Source organism: Apis cerana, linkage group LG8, assembly GCF_029169275.1.
Source record: "Apis cerana isolate GH-2021 linkage group LG8, AcerK_1.0, whole genome shotgun sequence".
Lineage (NCBI taxonomy): Eukaryota > Metazoa > Arthropoda > Insecta > Hymenoptera > Apidae > Apis > Apis cerana.
Window position 1 is genome coordinate 10,126,112 of NC_083859.1, and position 20,426 is coordinate 10,146,537.

At 39.7% G+C, this 20,426-nt stretch overlaps 1 protein-coding gene across 8 annotated transcripts in view; it reads left to right on the top strand.

The window, feature by feature from the left end:
* LOC108002596 (uncharacterized) overlaps positions 1-20,426 on the top strand; it is a 352,190-nt gene that overhangs the window by 44,682 nt on the left and 287,082 nt on the right. For 3 of the 8 annotated variants that reach the window (XM_062078869.1, XM_062078874.1, XM_062078871.1), the window contains exon 1: positions 8,346-8,756. The exons of the other annotated variants lie outside the window; for them this stretch is intronic. The gene's annotated coding sequence lies outside the window, so the exon portion shown is untranslated. Of the gene's footprint in view, positions 1-8,345; positions 8,757-20,426 lie in introns of those variants that run through there. 8 annotated transcript variants of the gene reach the window in all.

Genomic DNA, 20,426 nt, shown 5'->3' on the forward strand with positions numbered 1-20,426 from the left:
AATCTCATCTACGCGACGATCTCACATCTCTATCCCAACATCCTTAGATCTTGGAGACCGATTCTAGATGGTAAATCGCTCTTCGTTGTAGGATAAGAGTTTCTTTCTTTCCTTTCCTTTTTCTTTCATTTTTTTATGAAAAGTTTTCCAAGGAGCAGTCATTAGTTACGTATTCATTGCTTTTTCGTGGTCAGTTTTAAAACTTCTCCTGGGTAATAATATATCGAATAGAACCTTCGTTAAATTAATCATTTCGTACGCTATTATGTACGATAATATTCTTATCAAATTTTTCAAATAACGCACAGGGAATGTATTCAAAAAAGGAGAGCAATTATGAATACATTGTTATCGTTGCAAAAAAAGAATTCTTCAAATAACACATAAAGGATCGTATTTGAAAATCCAAAACGATCGAAGGATTGCATTTCGTCTTGTTTCTCTTTAATTTTAAATAAGAGCAATTAAGTATACATTGCTATCGTCGCAAAAAAAGAATTCTTCAAATAACACATAAAGGATCGTATTTGGAAATCCAAAACGATCGAAGGATTGCATTTCGTCTTGTTCCTCATTGACTTTAAATAAGAGCAATTAACCAAAATTATATATTATTGTTGCAAAAATGAAAATTCTTCAAATAACACATAAAAGAGCGTATTTCAAAATCCAAAACGAATTCCTTGGGTTTCGTCTTGTTCTTTTTTAATTTTAAATAAGAATAATTACAGACACATTGGAAAAAAAAAATTCTTCAAATAATATATAAAGAAGCGTATTCAAAAATCCAAAACGATCGACGAATTCCTTGGGTTTCGTTTTGTTCCTCTTTAATTTTAAATAAGAACAATTAAAATTATGGATACATTGCTATCGTTGCAAAAATTCTTTAAATAACACATAAAAGAGTGTATTTCAAAATTTAAAATGAAAATTCTTCACATAAAAGCTCATATTTCAAAATCCAAAACGATCAAAGAATTTCTTGGGTTTCATCTTGTTCCTTCTTGATTTTAAATAAGAGCAATTAAGAATACAAAAAGAAAATTCTTCAGATAACGCATATTTAAAAATTCTTCCAAAACGATAAAAGAATTCTTTGCGTTTCGTCTTGTTCCTCTTTAATTTTAAATAAGAGCAATTACAAATACATTGGAAAAAAGACAATTCTTCAGATAACGTATAAAGGAATGTATTCAAAAATCCAAAACGATCGAAGGATTTCTTGCGTTCCGTCTTGTTCCTTCTTGATTTTAAATAAGAGCAATTAAGAATACAAAAAAAAATTTTTTTCAAATAACGCATATTTAAAAATTCCAAACGATAAAAGAATTGCGTTTCGTCTTGTTTCTCTTTAATTTTAAGAGCAATTACATTGGAAAAAAGTTCTTCAAATAACGCATAAAACAGCGTATTCAAAAATCCAAAACGATCGAAGGATTCCTTGCGTTCCGCCTTGTTCCTCCGATTGTAAACGAGAGCAATTAAGCGAAATTACGGATACATTGCTCATCAGCTGGATCATCTTATCCCTAACCCGTAGGAAATGGGGGACGGGTCTATTATCCTGGCGAAAAGTTAAATGAATTATCTTTTGAGAAGAGGTGGTTTGCCTTTATAGGCTGTTGGAGGGCCATTATAACGGGAGCGCGGAGGTATAATCCGCGCGGAGGAGGATGCGGAACGCGGAAAAGTTGGTAAAACTGACGTTCCGGTAATTAGATTCAACGGTGCAAAAGGGCAACCGCGCCCTGCTTGACAGCGGGAAACTTGCTCCGATCCATTTCAATGAGCGATTATAAAATCCGTCTACGGCTTCTATGTATGGAGAGACTTTCCCCCCGCGCGTATTTTGCAATTATTATTTTCATTTACATAGTAACCGACCGTCCGATAGTTGCTCGTTCTCCACGTTCGTTTCTTTCTTTCTTCCTTCCTTCCTTCCTTTCCAAAACGTTCGATCCCAAACAATGATAGGACACGGAGGAGATCGGTGTTTAATCGTCCCTGTATAATGGGCAGGATAAATGGCAGGAATTAATTTTCCGGCTTACGTATGTAAATCGAAGAATATACATATATATGTCCATCGATGCGCGATATCGAGAGTTGTGGAGGGCGAGTCTCGTTAGCGGACGATCGTAGAAAATTCCGTGAAAATTAATCGAAACGATGTTCGTCGAGTTTATTATAGAAAATTGATCCAAACTCTCTTTCTCTCTCTCCCTTGAAAGAGCAAGTTTAACTCCATCTTTCTCAAAAACCATCTCGTCTGATGGCATCGATGAAACGAAGAACGAGAAGGAATCCATTTACACATCTGTACAAAACATTAGGAGGTAATAATAATTACTCGCGATTCGTTTTATTCGCGTCCGTTTTCCGTAGCGCATCGCAGGCTCGAGGCTCGGCTCGGGAAAGGCGCGGAGTGGGAAGCGGGGAGAAAGAGAGGGGGGAAGAAAAGAGAAGGAGAGGTGGAAGGCGGTGGGTGCGCCGCTTGTCCGCAGGCTTGTTTCTGCGCTTTGAGCATGCATTCTGTCGTTCCGCGAACACGGGCGAGTTAACCAGGCTCGCGACCATCGCGAAAATAACGCCGTGGAAATCCTCTTGAGCGGAAACGGGTCGTCATTCCATCGATCCAATCTGCTCCCACCTTCCACTTATCCCTCCCTCTCCTCTCCACTTCTTCTCCCCCTTTTTTCCCTTCCTTTTCCTTTTTTCGTCTTTCACTCTTGCCGCTCGCACGACTTTTCGTCCGAGCGAAAATCCTTCGGCGGACCGAACTTGATTTATATCGCGATGGTATTTGCGTACAAATATATTCCTGATGGAAATCGGAATCGCTTTGACTCGTCCAAAACTCCCTTCCCTCCCCCGCCACCGATCTCCAGGCTAATTTTATTAGCCTCGTCGAGGTTGGCCCGCGTTCCAACGCTCGTCGTCCCCCTTCCTTTCTCGGATTTTCTTCTTCCTTTGCCGATCGATCGAAATCGATTAGATCTAGCTGATTAAATCTTGCCAGATATCTCGCGCGATTATCACCTCGCTCGATCAAGGAGCAACAGAACGATGAACGAAATGATCATCGACGTTTTCTCTCCCCCTTCTCCGCCCCCTTCCGCCCAATTAGACCCGAGGTTTCGAAGGAAAATCGTTCCACCGATAAACCGCGAAATAATAGGGACGTATGCAGGCATTATCAGCGCAATTTTCCATGCTCGATGCGTTGAAGTATCGCTTCTAGATGTCGTTAAGTCGAGTTATCTGTACACGAATAATTCCGTGCCACGTATATACCGGCGCCATGCACTACATTCACCCTATCTGAGCGGCGCACACACGAGGGGCCCCCACGTGAACGCGAGGAGAATGGGGGGAGAAAAGCTGGTGGATGGAGCCTTTCCTCCCTCGGCGTGTGCGCCGTATACGCGTTATGCAACCCCCTCCCCCTCCCCGGCTACTATCTGGGATCGCTACTTATGGCCAGACACGATCTCTCTACGCTCCACCATTTTTCTCCGATAACCTCCATACCCGGTGCTCTGATAAATAAATCCCGATCTGGGTCATCGATGCGTCGCGGATGGGGACAGGGGGTGGGGACGGAGGATGAGAACCGCTGTGTGTAAAGATCGGGGATATCTGGGCAAACAGTGATACGTTTTTTGCGCCCGTTCGATTCGTAATATCACGCGATCGGGTTTATTAAGGGTTTGTTAAGTCGATACGCAATTCGTGCGTATTTTGATTTTAAGTAAAGCCGAACGAACGTATTGGAATAACGTACCATTTCGGGTCTCTGTTCTATGGCGTGTTGGTGTTTAGATTTGGATCTCGCGTTTTCATGAGAAAATGTGAGCGAAATTTTGGGAATCTTGTTCGATGATTAGGATGAAAATTCGTGAAAATTAGAGTAACAGTATTTAAATTTATCATTTTGTATTGCGATATAATGGAATGGATTTCCAAGTAAAAAAAGGAAAAAATAAATACTGAAATAAAGGTTTTATAATTAAAAATTGTAATCCTTGGCGATTAGAATGAAAATTCGTCAAAAATTAGAGTAACATCTATTTAAATCTATCATTTTGTATTGCGATATAATGGAATGGATTTTAAAAGAAAAAAATTAAAAGAAAAAAAGGAAAAGAAAATTGTAATCTTTGACGATTAGGATGAAAATTCGTCAAAAATTAGAGTAACGATCTTTAAATCTATTATTTTGTATTGCGATATAATGGAATGGATTTCCAAATAAAAAAAGGAAAAAATAAATACTAAAACGGAGGTTTTATAATTAAAAATTGTAATCTTTGTGATATAATGGAATGGATTTCCAAATAAAAAAAAGAAAAAATAAATACTGAAACAGAGGCTTTATAATTAAAAATTGTAATCTTTGTGATATAATGGAATGGATTTCCAAATTAAAAGAAAAAAAAGAAAAGAAAATTGTAATCTTTGACGATTGGGATGAAAATTCGTCAAAAATTAGAGTAACAGTCTTTAAACCTATCATTTTGTATTGTGATATAATGAAATGATATGAAATTTCCAAATAAAAAAGGAAAAATAAATACTGAAATAGAGATTTTATAATTAAAAATTGTAAAAAAGAAAAAAAAGAAAAGAAAATTGTAATCTTTGACGATTGGGATGAAAATTCGTCAAAAATTAGAGTAACAGTCTTTAAACCTATCATTTTGTATTGTGATATAATGAAATGATATGAAATTTCCAAATAAATACCGAAATGGAGGTTTTATAATTAAAAATTGTAATATATAGTTAAAATTGTAATATATATGATATATACAGTTATTCGGTAAAGAGAACTTGTTGCTGATGGGAACGTGGAAAATCTTGTACAGACAATTACGATGATTTTCATACTAGCAGGACAAGCAGATTGCAGAGAACGAGCGATATTAATATACACAGGCTGTATTAGCGGCGGGTATGAAATTTGAGTCAGGTATTAATCACATCCCAGAGCTTCCATACTAATTTGCTGATACCGATGAAACGCATTAAACATCCCTACTACAATAAATTCCTAATACAATCGACGGTGTGTTACATGAACCAGTGAACCGATTAAAGTTCCCTGTACATGTGCAATATTCGCGAATTAGAACGGTTAAATGAGTGCTTCGTCAGCCTTTGCTCGATTATTAACTGGCCTAGAACAAACCGATAGTGTAAACGCACGCATAATTGCATTATTCGCGAAAAGTAAATATAACAAATAAATAAATATATCCACTAACGTGCATACATGTGTGCATATACACATATGTTCGATTTAAATATATTCGTCGATCAAATGAAGATGGAATGCGTCCCGTTTAAAATTATCGTTTCACCAATAAATTGAATCGAGACAATTATCTTGAATCTTTGGCTTCTTACGCTCCAGAACGAAGCAAAAGAAGTAAAAAGATGAAACCATTTGTAATCCAGAACAATGAAAAATTTAAGACGAAACTATCGTAGATTCTATTGCAAATGTACATTAGGGTGGAAAGAAAGTTCTTACGGTTTTTGCTATTTTAAATGCTTTATTCTCGGTCAAGTTGGTATTAAATTCCACTGACTTTGTATATAATTTTCAAGAATATGTGATATCAATTTTATTTTCAAATTAGTTTTCCTGATTTCTCCCAGGGTGTTGAAAACATAATGGCCAAGAAGACAGATTCGAACAATTTTCCTATTCCAGTTCAAACTAGACTGGCGATATCAACGAGACCACTAACGAATGTACCGCACAATGGTGGTTTAAAAAATTACGAGAGCCTTGAAGACGATGAGCGCAGAAATGCTTCAAAGAGAGATGCTGAGATGAAAAGGCATTCAACGAGTTTGTCGCCTGCAGGACTCCAGAATTTTATTCGATCGAAAATTTGTTCCTCGTTGCCAAAAGTGCATCAATCGCAACGATCTTTATTTCGATTATTAATAAACTTTTGTTTGATACGTGCATTTGAATTCAATAGTTAAAAACCGCGTAAATTCCACTCTTTTTTCCCTTATTCTTTCTAAATGCCTTTTCACGCCACGTGAAAAAAGCTTCTTTTCCAAAATCCAGATCCGGCAGATTCTTATTTCGTGATGTTCGATCACCGCCGGTTATAATTTCGACACCGTTGAAAGTTTGTACGATTAATATCGAAAAGCATCGTGGATGTATATTATAAAACGCGAGCAAGTGAGATGGTTTCGAATGGGCAGGGGTTAGGTTTGATCTTGGTTCGTAGCCGGCCGGCAGCTCGTAAAAGACGTTATAAAATTCCGGGAGGGAGTTATGCGTGTGTTTAAAAAGCGTTATTAGGTCGACTTTATGGCTCGACTTGCTCCAAGCCAAGTTCCACGATGTTTCTTTAAACTTACTTTCCCCCGCGAAGAAACGCGAATTCTTCGATCACTTCGGCAGGTCAGACGCTTTTAAGCGGTGAAATCGAAGCCTCTTCAAGCTCTTGTCTTTGCTTTTCTCAAAAAAATCTCTCAAATATCGTTGCACGATATTTGTTATTGCGCGATTTAGAAAATTTCAATCGAGAAATGAATATTCGATCTCCGTTTACGTCCACGAAATTATTCGACGAGATTAACCAGTTACGAGGGCAGTGAAGAACCGGTGAAGAACCGAAATGAACGTAAACTTTAAGCTTCGACCGTTAACATTTTTAAGAGAGGATGGTAATAGTACGGTTATTGATCTTAATTTTTTTATTGGGGTACAGTTAATTTAGTCGTGACTCATCACAGGCGGTTGAAAAATGTTCCTAGTGTAAATGCGTTGTTTGCATTTACGAATGACAAAAAAGATGGTTAAAGATATTGACGAAGAGATTCGTCACTAATAATGCTGTCGTGTGACGTATTACACGAGCAGGGATACAGATTAACAATTTCAATTGCTACACATGGATACGAGACGTCAACTAACACATAACAGTGGTACATACACGTGAGTACATACACTACACGTATTAGCTAGACGCTCTATTGATTTGCAAATCACTTGATGATACGCACTTAACACGTGGCAATGCTATTAATTAATTAACCTTCCTTATTCCGGATCAGTTTAAATAAAATTTTGTAAATATTTTCTACCTCGGCAAAGGAAAAATAATCCCGGAAAATCTCTCATACTTTTATCTTTTCTCAGGGAGATGTGTAAAAATTCGAGAGATTCAATTTAATAATCTTAAAAGGCGACATCGCCCATGTTTAAAGAGAGAGAGAGAGAGAAAAAAGGAAAAAAGCAACGAATAGGAAAGATAAGGGGATGTAATGGTGGCGCAACTTCAATGACATAGCAATATTTTATACGATCTTTTTATCATGGCGAACGAGGCCGGTATGGAAGAATTACGGGCGTGGAACGCTCTTGTTCCAACGTTTATATTGCTCCGCGGTAATTGTCTTTTTTAACTTTCGTGCAGTTCGCGACACGAGCTGTGGGCCGAGTATAGGACGCTGTGCAATTTCGTAGCCGGCTTGCCAAGCTGGTGGACACGTTTAAACATTTCCCCGATGGCTTACCACCAGAACTTAGGGGAACCACTTAAGGCTGGTCCACGCTTGACGCGTGTCAATGATGTGTGTCATTGCTCGCGCGTATGTATGTCACGTAGTAGGTGGCCAAACGTGAGAACTTGCGAGCGTGAAAAAAAAGAAAAAAGATGCCATTCTTTTGTCACCATATTGGTCCACGAGAAAGTTTCTCGATGAGGAATTTTTCATCTCCTTTTTTCCCCCTCTTATTCGATCGTATATCACTCGAGTTTGATAAAAAAAAAACGATACCGAAGAAAAGATCGAACATTTTGTTTCCTCTAAAAGATCTTTAATGGGAATATTATCCGAGTATCATTCGCTCTTCGTTAAAAACATACTTCTCTTTCTTTCCCGTTCTTTCGTTATTAAAAAAAAAAAGATTCTGTTGCGAGGAATTCTCGAACAGATTTTTAATTCTTCCTTTTTATTCGGAATAATTGAACTAAACGTCAATGTCCCCGAAGAAGTTAAAAGAAACGTCTTATCTTAAATCATTCGCCTTTCTTTTCAAGAGAGAATTCAACTGTTCAAATATAATCGTCCGAGCTGACCAGAAGAATCTCTCCGGCATCCCAACTCATCCCCGTTACACGCGTATCACGACACGTCGCGAGTCGTTGGTTTTGGGAAAACAGCGGCGGAAAAGGCGTCCTTTGTCGCGAGCGTCGCCTCTCCCGAAGCATTGTGCGAGCGCGACTGAGAGTGGGGTGGCGCGCTCGTGGGGTAGCGCGCATGCGCGGCGTTCGGGGTTGGTCGCGTTGCCTGCCTGCCGACCCGGCGTCTTCGGTAGTTATCGGCGGACCGCGATTCGATCCACGTCGCCTCGAGCCGCAACCGGTGGCGAGATGTAAACGTGACCGACGACACCATCGTTTCCAACGACACCGTCGCAACGGCGTAGCCCTTGAAACGTGGCGGAGATCACAAGTAAAAGTATTCCCCCCGCAGTGAAACCTCGTCAAACCTTGGATTTTTTTTATCACCCGTCTCGCGAGATACATCGCGCGAATAAGTGTAGTGTGTGTTCGACGACCGATCCTTCGCCGTTTTTTCTTTTCTTTTTATTATTCGTTTTACCGTGTTTCCCCCTCCCCCCGTGTTTTGTTGGTGACACATCCAGGACACGATTCTTTACGACTCTTACGAGAATTTATTCGGACGCAACGTTCCCATCGACGAGGAGTTAGGTATGTTTATTTATTATTATTTTAACGGTGGTGGTGATTTTCGCGATTAAAATGTCTCATGGTGTTTTCACAGTGTTGGGTTTTTTCGAAGAGTTGTATGTGTATACGAGAAAATTCGTAAGTTTATTCGTTCGGGGAAGGGGGAGGGAGAGGGGGCGGAGGGGTTGGTGTGTGATCTTTGGGTGTCAGACGAGTTTTTTTAAACGAATATTGACGGTTTACGAGTTTAGGAAGCGTTTTATTACCCGACAATCGCAGAGTGCGCAATTACCGGCTACGTTTCGTTCGTAGAAGCAATTGTTGTGAACGTTTTTAATCAGGACGCTTAATTCCGCCGGCGGAATGGCTTTAACCTTCGCGTCGGTCCTTGAACTCGATCCAAACATTGTTTACCATTCACGTGCAATTCACAGGTCTATTAGAATTTTTCCTACGCAAAAATTTCATCGAAACGCGGACTTATCTGTTCCCTCGGGTGCTTTTTACGCGCAACATGCACACTCGTCACAAATTATTGTCACGCCGCGTACGAGAAGCATATATTCGAGCTGGATTTTTATTTCATTTTCAGTTCAATTTCAAATTTCAAGTTTATTAAATTAACAGTTATTGGAGTCAAATTCGATATGACGCGTCCGTGATTTTCATACTTTTTTTTAAAGCGTTTTAAAAACAACATGATGGACGATTAATTATTCTTCATGGATATATTATTGATTTTTTTCGTTTGGAACACGAAAGACAAATCGACAGCGGCAAACATTTTTCACGGCGAATAAACGCGTTCAAACAAAACTTTCCCTTTTTCTTCAAAATCTTAACACTCTTCAACCTCTCGAGAATCATAAAAAAACTATATCGACAACTAGATTGGTGAAAAGTTTCTTAAACTTCGACTCTAATCGAAATTGAATTATCGAGCATCTTTTTCAAAATTTATCGCCAGATTTACGCGGCCCATTCGACGCGTCGATTCCAGCCTCGTTAACCGGAGAACGTTATTGTTCTAAAGGGAGCACTAATTACGAACGGGTTATATTTGTATCGGTGGTTCCGTGGGATAGAGTCGATGAACGCTAATGTTTGGAGCGCGTTTCTGTACACCGCGTGTGCAGTCGAACGTCGGGCATAGTTGGCGAGATATAGGCGAGTTGTGGCATCGGTATGGCTGATATTACCAGCCGGTAATGTACTGGCCGTCCCGTGCGCCGCGGCATTTCTCAAAACTTTGAAGCGGTCTGTGGTTACAGTTTGAATTGCTTCATTAGATCTTACTTGTACGGAACTAAAGCCATCCGGTTCAATCCCGATGCAACCTCTCCTCTCTCCCCTCCGCTCTCCCCCTCCTCCCCGTCTTTCTCCACTGTCTGTCTGCCTGTCTGACTGTCTGGCTGATTCCCTTTGTGAGATTTCCAACCGGCATCGGTTTCGGTTTTCGGTATGGCAAAGGGCTCTGCTTACCGCTTCTGCTTACTGCAGAATGCGCTCGGTGTCCGTGCAATGGGTGGTCTTCATACGTATATATATATATATATATATTTATATATGTATGTACCGCCGCACCTTTGTGTTCGAGACTTTTCTTTTCCCTTTCGTAACTTTTCAAGTTAGCAGGGATTTCGATCTGAAATTTGAAAAGTGGGAAAAGGGAGATTTCGTCGAGAGATTGTTAGGTGTTTTCGTGCTATTTTAATGATCTTTTCTTTTTTCTCTTTTTTGCGAATCGAGAAACGAGAAAGCGAGCAGATCGCAGCGTATTTACAATTTAATTTAATTTTCAAGAGGAATCGTTGAGCCGTGTCGGTGTTAATTATGTACAAAGTGGAATTTTTCTCTTTCTTAAAATTTTCAACTTTCTTCCAACACCGACCCGCTCGAGACCGAGGTGCTCGAGAATCGAGACGACGTTTATTATGGCAACGAAGCGGAAGGGAAATATGGAAACGGACGACTGTGAGGAAAGCTGGCTAACGTTTCCGGTCGCCGGAATGAACTTTCGTTACGAATTCAACTTTTCGAGCAATTTTCATGAGAACCCCGTGAAAGAGATCCCTTTCTCCCTCCTTCCTTTTATCCCCTCCCTTCTATTTGATAACCAATGTAGCGTGAATGCTGATGCGTGCAATGTAGCTTCTCGTGGCGAAATTAACTCTTGAAAAATATTAATATCAAAAGGAATTATATTCACGAGGAATTTTTCATTAAACGGTAAAGACAACGGGCGAAACGTTCGTACGAGATGATGCATTATTATCTTCTTTCGGATCCAGCGTCCAGCTTAATCCTTTGGCACGTTTCGAGACAGTATCTCGATCCTCCTCGTTCCACTTGGCGTGTATTTCTTGGGTGTTTCTAGCCATCTCCTGGATACATTGATTTTAATTGAATTTTTTTTTTTTTCAACCCAAGATTCCGCTGCGCGATATCGGATCGGGTCTTTTCGTTTCTGCAATCCGATTTTCTATTTACACGTGTTTCGAATGTTTGAAAATCTCTTTTAACAATTTTTTCCCACGATTTTTCACTCGATCGAAAAGGGAATTTCTCGTTCGCATAAATAAAAAGGAAACGTACGTACGTTGGAATATTTTTGATTTTTAATTCCCAAAGATTACTCGGATTATCCTTTAATATTTTTCACCAAAACGTTTGGTGAAATTTCTTTCGCTAATGATCGCGAAGGAAAGGGAAACGTAAAAGGGGGATAATAATATTTGATTTATCCTCGTTGAATGAAATTTATACGTATCGTTAATAGCGGGGCCGATACGCGGATTAATTGAAAAATAATTTGTTTTTCATTTACGTATCGCGACTCGCAAAGCGGCGGCGTTTTAATTGGGACTGAAAAGTCGTCTGTTTCCGTCCCATTAGTTACTTGGCTTCCTTTGATTTGATCCTACGCCCCTTCCATCTTCGATATTAATCTCCAATAAAAAATATTTACGAATCGTATCCTCCGTTGTATCACCTTATCACAGGTTAATTCTCGTTCGATAATTATATTGCCTCATTAAACGGATATCTCTCTATCCCGCGAGCGAGCGGATGACATCCTGACTTTATGAAATAACGCTTTATTCAAATTTAATTCAATCTTCGAGCACGCGGAGTTGAACAAAAAATTGAATCAAAAATGTAAGGCACAAATTATCGAATATTTGAATCAAACATCTAAGATTCGAAACGCGGTCCAAATGCAATTAATACATCTTTCTTCAAAGAATTTATCTAATCCAACAATCGAAGGAAAGATTAAAAATGATTGAAATCGAATCGAATATTCGCGATCTCCTCGAATGAAAAACATCGAATATCTGAGAAAAATATTCAAAAAAAAAAGAAAATACGAAAGAGAGTCTCCCTAAAACTTCCCCTAGTTCCCTCTTCATTATTTAAATCCCATCTTGAATTCTTTACTCCCCCGCGAAACTTTTTCGTTTTGAGACGCCCTCAAGATACGCATCGATACGAAGCGCATAAAAATTACAATTCCTTCCTCCCACTGCTGCGCAAAGAAAGAAAATATCGGGAGGAGAGACGAGCCTCGTCGATTGATTCACCCGTGCTCCGCTCAATCTCCACTCCCCGCCACTTTTGAATAATAAATCCGCTAATAACAACGAGGGGGAGAGAGGAGGAGGAGAAGGAAGGGGATCGGTATTAAATTTCGCGTAAACGAAGCAGCCGCGAGTCGATACCACCCTCTCCTCCTCCCCTCTCCTTTCACACAGGTGCGCAGCCACCACACACGTATCGGTTGCTAATTGAATACACCCCCGGTCCGAACTTTAATAATATCAACAGTGATGCATACATTAAGCGACGGGGCTAAATTAACCCGGCCGACCGACCGGTTTCCACCTGCACGTCCACCTGCGGACTCGTAACTATCATTAACATGTCCTTAATGAAACGGGATGAGTTGCCGGATACGGATATTCCGAGTTCGAGCAACGACCTATGTAAAATATACCACATACATATATATATATATATATACACCCTATGCAAGGATCCATCCAGTGATCCCAGGGTTGATTCACGAGGATAACAAAGGTTCCATTATATACCTCGAAAACTGGGCGAGCTATTGACCGAGACCGGTATGACACGTGATACCTGAGACCGAAAACGTGTGTCTGATCCGATGGCTAAGGGGGGAGAAACGCGGGATAAAAGAGGGGTGGGATGGATGGAAGATAGATGGAGGAGCCGGGGTGGAGTGGTCTAGCAGGCGGAAGAGAGGCAAAGAAAAGTAGGAGGAGGAGGAGGGAAATTTCGCGGGCCGAAGAGAAAAGACTCCCTCCTCCCTTTCTCGACCTTCCCCAAAACACCAGCCTCCTTCCGGGGGGTCAATGTCTGCAACCTTGCGACGGTGGCGCCGTGCAATTGGGATCCTGCGCGCGCTATGATGCTCGCCGCCCGGATGGATGACTTTGTTCAACGGCCGCCATCTCTACGCCCTCGTGAATCTCCACGGTTGGACAGTCATGGGTAGTTCGACCTCCCTATCCCATCTATGATATCCCGAGGATGAAGTGGCAAGCCTCGTCCCAAAGTTTCGGGACAAACTTTATCCGCGGCTCCCTGTCTTAATAGATGCTGAAACTTTTTGTTAATCTATCCGTGGGCTTTAAGGGATTAAGATGTCGTATCGTTGAATGTTTACGAGAGAATTAATTGTAATTGTTCGTATTTTTATTTACGAGAAATTTCCCCCTCGAATATATCTTTTCAGTAACTTTTTAATCTTCACCTTCTTCGATATGCGATTTAAATATTCCTTCCCAAATTATCCCACACTGCGTTGAAAACCGCAACAACGAAAATATCTTTTCCGCGGGCAGGTAACGAGAATAAGAATTATTAAACACGCTCTAGCTGTATTTTCGTTGCTTTTTCATTCAAGAGGTTTGGAATTTTTAAACATTCGCAGACATATATTTAAGATTTGAGTTCTTCCTAAGAAGAAGATTAATTTTTCAAAGATAAAATGAAATTGTTGGCAAAGGCAGTTAGCTTCGTATCGCTTCCAAACGCGGGACGGAGGATAGGATTTGACTACGTTATTTTGGTATCCGGATTTCGACCCTTCCCCAATCCCTATCCTCATCTTTCCCAGATTTCTTTCGTCGGCAATTTTCTGCATAATATACCCGGGCCCAGTGGCGGGGGTCAATGTCTGCCTGCTCGGTTTCCGCTCCCTCAGCACGAGACACCGATATGTGTGCGTGCCGCGCGCGGATAGGTTACGCAGGGATACACAGGGTGTCCGATTTCTCGCAACAGCTTTGCGCCAGACAACCATATCCGACTGCCTGCGTGCCTGCAGTTTCGCAAAAATCAAGAGAAACGACAGGTGAAACCTGGCTCTGCCTCGAATTAGGGACGAAATCCCCCGTCGGGATTGAGGAAACCACGGTAAAAGGATCCCTCGTGGGGGTTGGCCTCTTGATACAATGTACGCGTCATAGGGACGATAGATATTAATGGTACGGTTGGATGGCATTGGATTCTTTTTTGCGTTGTTGAGAAGATGAGTTAGGCTCTTCCAGTTCGAACAAATACCTCTTGCATCTTTTTGGAATTTAAGTTGGAACAAGATTACAATTACAAAACAAGTTCTCCAATCGAATAAAATGGAATTCGATTTTTATTCTGCATCTTTGGAAGAGGATTAAACGAGCGTCGTTTGCTAAACAATCCCATCGACCAATATTAGATCAATATTTCTTCGACCGAACTGACGATATATAAATCCAGAGTCGAAGTACCGATCATTGGGGATGTTTAGATAAAGGTGGATACAAAGCCGAGTGACGAGTTACGAAGCGAACGATACGCGCTTAACGTTTTACTCGACCTGGAAAGTGAGGCATTATCGTAATCCAAGAAGAGGCGATCGACGTAAAGTGCAAATTGGCTTCGATCGTAATCTCTCTTCGCCGTTACGATCGATCGTGGAACGCGTGTAATCCACTGTTGCGCATTTTGAAAATCTGGAAGCGGTTCGCCTCCGGCCAAATCATGCAAATTCACGATCTCCAGTGATTCCCCTTCACTCGATACCTGGTATTAACCTCGCTTTTTCGGGTCACCTATCTTGATCCTGGTCCAGATTATTAATTTTCTCTAATTTGTTCCAGAGAACGTTCAAATTCGAGTCGCAATCGTGTAAAAAGGAGAGGTTTCTCACGAAATGTGATGTATGGTATGAATCGGGCTCGAGTTAACATTTCGAGATAACAAATTACGTGAGCCAGAGATCCGAGAACGATTCGAAAATCCTTCGATAATCTTCTTAAAGGAGATGTTAAGTTTATTGTGTAAGATTAATTCCAAGATAATATTATAACACAGTAACAAGTCCTATTAATATACATAACGGTTTAATTTATAATAGGCAACGTCCACAATTTAATAATAGATCGATCCTCTATTATTAAATAGAAGAGTAATTCCCTAAATTTTCTATAATAGATGAGCTCTCTCATCGTTAAATAATATATTGTTTGTGCACAATTATGCAACGATATTTAATAATCATCAGATCTATTATTCCCTTTTGTTAATATTTATAATGATTTATTATTCGCCAAGATACGCGGATTGGTAAAGTCTCTTAAAACGGATCCCCCATCGCGCTCGAGCCAAAAAAAATTCCGATTTAAAATCAAAGTCTTCGTCATTTTGAAACCTCGTCAACCTCGTCATAAACTATTGTTAACGGAGGGAGAGATGTTTCGCGAGGGAGAAATTCTCGACAAGCTCCTTTGGGCGTAGCGAGTACAAAGCAAGTAACCAGCATCGGTGAAGACGGTGTTAGCTAACGATCAGAGGACCAGATTCTCTCGCGAGATTCTTCTGTCAATCAGTCAACCGGAATTCACGAGTGAAAGATTTTTCTTTCTGTCTTTATATCCTTTATGGAAATAAGGGAATAGAGATAAATTTGGAAAAAAATAAGTTTTAATCCTCTTTTATTTTCTTTTCTCTTTTTTTTTCCCGAATTATTCGATAATTGGAATCAATTTTTAGTTTTAACTCGCATTTACTCGCAGCTGACGATTTCTATTTTTCGCTACGTGCCAATTATCGTGCCCTTTGCAAAATAATATCTCGGTGAAACGCAACGATGTAATAAGCGAGCAGCGATGTGTCGAGTGCAACAATCCAATAACCAATTTTTAGGTTAGGTTTCTATTATCGTGTGCACGGTAAGTGGTTCTATTTTTCGTGACGGGCCAATTAGTGCGCCCCTTTGCAAGAACTCTTTCGGCAAAACGTGATTTTTTCCTCTTTCTTTTATGTATAAGCAAACAATGATGTACAACGCAGTAAGCTGGACACCGGTCGATAAAAGAAAATAACAAACGTATAAGCGAATCGATAACTTTTTGTGAAACTCACGGTTGACGAATCATTGTCGATAAACTTCTCCATTTTTATCCTCGTCGTTACTTGTCTCAACGAGGAAAATTTCCGCCAATAGAAAGGCCAGATTTTGCATTAGAGATACGATAATTTATACATCGACAAAAAAGCTTCGATGCGAAGGGGCGCAATAGCGATCCACAAACACTATGCCTTACTTTCTTTTCCACGATGTCTTTCACTTTGCTTGAAAATCTCAACTGTTGCGTTGCCCATAGGATGGAAAACGCGGCCTGCGAAAACTCAATTACCAGAGAGGCTGGCGCATGGTCGAACTCCGGCTCTTTGAACTCGCGCACAGAGCTGGTCCGTCGATTAATTCCGCGTTTTTCTCCCCTCGTCATTCGATGGTTAATCGATCGCCAAGGAGAGAGTGGAAAGTGAATTTTTTCGAAAATGCGTTCCTCGATCGCACGGCTATTTAAAATCGCGAGGCAAAGTGTTTATTTGTTTGTATTAGGAGGTGTATTTATTTTTAGAAATTTCCCTCTCGCGGATATCCTCGTGAGAGGAATCGATGTTTTAAATTAAACGTTGTGGTCTGCTTCTGGAATACGTACAATGCAACGTTGTGATCGTTGCAGCGTTTTGATATATATCTTTCTTTTCTTTTTTTTTTCTTTTTTAAGAAAAGGGAATAGATTATTAACGTTTTGGATCAAGGTTGCAAGTTTAGTGAACATTCGAAGGAGTGTTTGCAAAGCGTCATCTTTTTGCGAAAGTAATTAAGGTTTTAGATCAAGGTTTTAGTCGGTTTAAAATCTGGAATAAGGGTTCGTGTCTTTTATATTTTTATAAAAAGGGACGGATAATTAACGTTTCGAGCCAAGGTTTCACTTTGTTACAAATTTGAAATGTTGTTATATATATATAAAAATCTTTAAAAATCACGAAACGACGGAAATATAAATCTCGTCTAATCTTTTTGATCACCTAGGTGTCAACCTAATTTTTTTCGTATTTCTAGGAAAAAAATTTAAATGAAAACGGCGCGAATTAATTTTTTTTTTTCTTTTTTTGAACGAAAGAGACGATTCAAGGATCGGAAAAAACGTCTGAAAACCACTAATTGGAGGAGATTGAAAAGTTTAGTGACAAAGTTAAGCGTGGAATTGAAGCGTGCCTACGCATGAAAATTCTTTTTCATCGGACCGGAATTTTTCTGAACCGTATTGCGAAACTTCAGATTTATTTCGACCATCGAAACTATCGGTGGATTTATTTTGACCAACGATGCCTGCACCGGCTCCCGTAAATTCCGCGGCTTTGATTCCGTACGGTGGAAAAAAGCCAAAAGTATTAAATTTGACAATCCAACTGTTTGAAGTTCGCCCACAACATTTTATATCATACCAAATACTTTTTCCTAATCTTTTTGTTTATCCTTGGGAGGTATACCGACTATGATTCGTTGATTCAATGTTAGCACAGGGATTTGGCAAAGTTTTACAAATTTTTATACCGATACTTTTATACTTTCTAACCGTAGACAGATTTTTTATACGAACTGTAGTAAATTTCTATTTTCAAATTAAACACTTTTCTAAATATAAATTCTTTCGTACGCAAACTTACAAATTAAAAAAAAATATATATATATATTAATATTATTCAATATTATTATAAATTTGTTTTCTTTCTTTTTCGTTTATGATAGACAGATTTCGAAACGAAAAAAAAAGTGCCATTCGCGCAAAGTTGAAATGAATCGATAACATACTTCGACGTTAAAGCTATTTTAAGTATTTTCCAAAATTAACGAATCATTCTTCGTTTCGAGAAATCATCATCACAAGATGCTCGAGATTGAATGGGGCTTAACGCGGCGACATATTAACGACAAATAGGGTATTAGCCTGAATTCTCGGCTAAAGTCAATTTTACACGTGAGCAGCTCGATTTCTTCGTTCGTAATAATACATTTCCACCCTGATTCTTATTTATCTTCCGTGATATTATTCCATCGAAAATTTGACTCGATTGCAGCACTCGACTTGACCGATTGAGCCTGAAATAATCAAATTAATTCGTGAAAAAATATGTTTCTTTAGTATCCTGCTACGTTTCGCATTATCCTTTGCAAAAAGTATTCCATCACTCTTTAAAATTGGCTCAAAACTTTTGAAATTTTTTTCAAAAGTTTAGATTTACAAAATTATACGAAAATCATTTCCGCCACACAGATGATACTCATTTCACATCCCTCCGAAATTTCGTCGATTCTAACTGGAATTTCTCGAAAACCAATCTAACAAATTACACCGCAGAGGGAGAGCGAGCCCCAGCATTGTGATCAATCGCGATGTTTAAAAATGAGTGGGTTGGAAGCCGTGACGGGATAATCGAGGGAGCCGGCTATTCGGCGGTGGTCGTCTAGGTCCAATTAGGCGAACCGGTAACGATCATTTTTTTTCACGACAAAATCTCGACAGCACTTTATAAGCTAGGTCTGATCCTAGATTAGAGTTAATTTTGAAACGGCGCGGCCGATCGACCGCTCGTAAGTGGATTCTTCTCGGCGTCGCAGTCGACGAGTCGAGGATTACGTATCAGCCGAGCCGGGGTATATAATCGAGTAACGAGCAGTCTAAATGCGCTGTCGAATACATCGATCGACCGTTTAACGATCGCATCCACGTCCCCCTTCTTCAGAAAAAACAGGGGGGAAGAGGGAGGAAATGGGCGATTGAAAAAATGTATCGTGGGAGAAATTAGGAAGTAAAGAGGGTTCCTTTTTCGAAGATTTCTCGCAATTAGCTCTTCTAAAAAGGATTTCGTTGTGGACATTTTTTTGATCCTTGAACGTCTATAGAAATTTATATATTTTTATATGCAATTGAATTGGTTATTGGTAACAGGTTGGAAACGAGAAGGATCGATCTTTGAAATTTCTCTAGTTAAGTTTTGTACATTATAAGCTCCGGGAAATGAAGAGAAAAGATATTTAATAAATGAAAGGCGCGTCTTTTCAAAGTTTGTTCGGTAGGGGAAGGCTGATAAGAGAAGTTGGCATGCGATATTTTTCACAACGCTGTTTCTCGAGTCTCAATTTCATACGCTCCCTCCTTTCACGGAATATTCCTGTATCTACCGCGTTTTACTTCCTCTTTTCGTCTGATATTTATTTAGAATTCTGCTAAATTCTCCACACCTCGCACATAGCGCACAAGCATAATATTTACTCGAAATAATTTAAGAAATATGAGATCCGAATGTTTCGTATCGCGAGAGATACGCTATCTCGCTTCAGTATCTACGAAATATAATTTAATTAGAATACAGATTGCATTTTATTCTTACGATCGATATAACTGGATTTTTATTATTGTTAATAAAATTGATAATTCGACATCGTTTGTAATTTAAAAAAAAATTACTATTCTATTAATTAGAAAATACATCATAGAATCTAGAATTAGCGAAACGCGTCCGTGCATGTGAACCCCGTATATCTCGTTTTCACGTGTTTGCTATCATGCATCAAATATGTTAAACACGTTCTCTTTCGTTCTAGAAACAAGATAATAGATTCCTTGGGATTCGCACTTCTCCAAGTGCAATCTCTCTTCCACTTATTTCACACGTGATCCAAAAGAAAAAAGAAAAAAGGATTTGAAACGTTTTGTTGGAAACATTTTCTTCGTTTTATTTTCCTCTGATCATTTCTCTAACATTCCTCGTCTAAATTTCACGATTTACGACTTATCTTTCCTTTCATTAAAACGAGCATTATTTCGATAATCCAGTTCTGCGCAAGCACGATTCAAATTTCGTCATACATTTGCACATAATGCGACAAGAATCATCCTGATTAGTCATATCTGGTTTGAATAGACGGCCGTCAAACGCCATAAATCCCGCTCGATTCACCGTCTAATCTGTAAATTCAAAATGAGTTATTCTCCGCTCGACGCTTGTGTGCCTTTCTGGAACGCTGGTTGCCCGATGTTCCACACACGCGCGCGTGCATAGAGCGAAACGCGCGCGTGTTGGAGGATAAGCTGGTTGACCTTTTGACCCACAATTGGTCATCGAAATGCCAATGTAATCGGTCATTGTAGGCAAACAGTCGAGAAGTGGCCGTAAATGGAGGAGCGGCTGAAAATTGAATTCGAAGTCGCGATCCGATTATCGATCCGACTCTGTTCCACACGCACCTTCTCAAGCGTCCTTTAAATCACGATTGATGATCAGCTTCACGCATTTCCCTTCAAATTATCGGCCAATTAATTC